The sequence below is a fragment of the Nicotiana tomentosiformis genome, chromosome 7 (assembly GCF_000390325.3).
Source record: "Nicotiana tomentosiformis chromosome 7, ASM39032v3, whole genome shotgun sequence".
In the NCBI taxonomy this organism is placed as follows: Eukaryota; Viridiplantae; Streptophyta; class Magnoliopsida; order Solanales; family Solanaceae; genus Nicotiana; species Nicotiana tomentosiformis.
Genome location: NC_090818.1, coordinates 98,420,180 through 98,422,494, shown reverse-complemented (window position 1 = coordinate 98,422,494; position 2,315 = coordinate 98,420,180).

Genomic DNA, 2,315 nt, shown 5'->3' with positions numbered 1-2,315 from the left:
CATAGCTTTACCTATTGTAATTAGTTTCTTTTTTGATGATATTAAGTCATTTTTTGTTAGATTTGAGCCGTGTGGAGGCGAATTTCAAAGAGAAAGCTATTTTTGAGTGTTGATTTGGCCAAATTGAGGTAAGTATCTTGCCTAACTTTGTGTGGGGGAACTATCCCTTAGGATTTGGGTTTGATTGTATTATTCGATCATGTGAAAGACGTATACATGAGGTGACGAGTGTTTGGACCTGGATTTGGAAACTAATTATATATTTGGACGCGACAGGTTATGGGTCATTGTATTTTGGTATTGATTTCAGATTACGGGCACGCGAGCTCGAGTTACCTTTTGTTGAATTTTTGAAAATTCTTTAAGGATCGAGGCTTTATGGTTTGGGATCATTTCCTATAGAATTATTTGACTTCCTTGGATGATGTTTGGCTTGGATTTACGTAATTGGGGGGCTAGAGCTAAGTTCTGACGTGATTTGTGGTTGAAGCTAGCCCGGAAGAGGTAAGTCTCTTAGCTAACCTTTTTAAGATGGAAGCCCCTAGGATTTTACTTGATTGCTATGTGTTAAGGCATTGGGGGTGGTGTATATGCGAGGTGGAGAGTGTGTATGCACGTACCAAGTTTATATCATGTACGGGGTAGAATTGAGATACTTTATGCCTTATTTTGATTATGTGCTCAACTTGATTCATGATTTATTTGGCTTATATGACTGTACTCGCTCTCTTGTTCATGCTAGAGATCATACCTAGGTTTTTTATTATTTATGAAGGCATAGAAGCTTGTTCTTGATATGTTGAATCGCTTGGATCATCAGTAGTCAAATAGAAATTCCATGAGCACATATCTGCATGATTGTTCTTAAGTTCTTGAGCATCTTTTATCCATTAATTCTTGGGCATATGCATATCTATTATATTTGGATAGTTGATTTGGACTGAGATCATAGCACGAAAGATAAAGTTGTGCGGTTGAAATACAGTGATAGCACAGGACATGATGAGCGGATATTTGATTATAAGTGAGCTATCAAGCTCTTTTTTGTGCTTGAATTTGGTACCGTCCCTCCGGAGTCAGGTGATTACCCATGTTACTTTGGTGCCTGTGAGCGTGGTCGATACATGAATTGTGTATCAGGTCGATACATGAATTTTGTATCGGATTTTAGAGATATATAGATTTTGTATCGGGGTACATGGATCTTATACCGGTTAAGGTAAGAGGTAGGAGCCTCGACTCCGTTAATTGAAATATACCATCTTTAAATATCATATCTGAGCAGTGTTATGATTATCTCTTGAATTGAAAAGGCATGCTTTATATCTTTCGATTGTTTGACATCTTTGATACGTGTTATTCATGAGGATAATTACTATTTCAGTTCCCGGCTCTGTTATTTATATTTGTGTTGTAAGTATCTTGATGCCTATAGTCTCGTCGCTACTTCTTCAAGGTTAGACTTGATACTTGTTGCGTATCGACTGTGGTGTACTCATGCTACGTTTTTGCATATTTTTGTGCAAATCCTCAGATGGATTCTAGCGGAGCCTCTTGTTGAGCCTAGGTGATTCCTCAAAGACTTAGGGCGAGCCGCACCTCATGGATTTGTATCGCAATGCTCGAGCCCCTGTCCTTATTTATCTCCTGTCTATTTTCTTTCTCTCAAACAGTTTTGATTATGTATTTAGACTTGTACTTAGTCAGTAATTGGGTCGTGTACTTGTGACACCTAATTCTTGAGGGTTGTACAGTGTTGGTCGTGTTCGGACCATGTTATGTTTGTATCAGATATTATACCATTTCGAGATCATTCATGTCGTTATTTATGATATGATTCAATTAATTAAAGGAATTTGGACTATATTTTGTTGATTGTGAGTTGGCTTGCTTAGCAAGTATGGCTAAGTGTCGTTACGACATGAGATGGAATTTTGGATCGTGAGGGGCAAAGATAGTCATAAATTCCTCCCAATATGATGTTTCTGTCCTTCTCCCTTATTTTATTCTATGGGTTAAAACGTGTTCAGCCCAAAACAGTCGATCAAAAAACTCTCACGCCCAACCTGTTAAATACTGTGTTGGTTGGGTGAGTCAAGTGACTTTGGACTAGTTTTGCTACCCCTAGCCAGCGTCTGGGGTAGATTTATGCTTTGAATGCCATTCTCTTTTTGGAAGGGATAGAGTGTGGTGATTAAGTTCACATAAAGAAATTAGATCTGCTGATTCTCTAAATTCCAACATTCGTCTTCAGCTGCAGACAGCAAGATGTTTAGTAGTACAAAAAATATGTTTAAAATTTAGTTAATGAAACA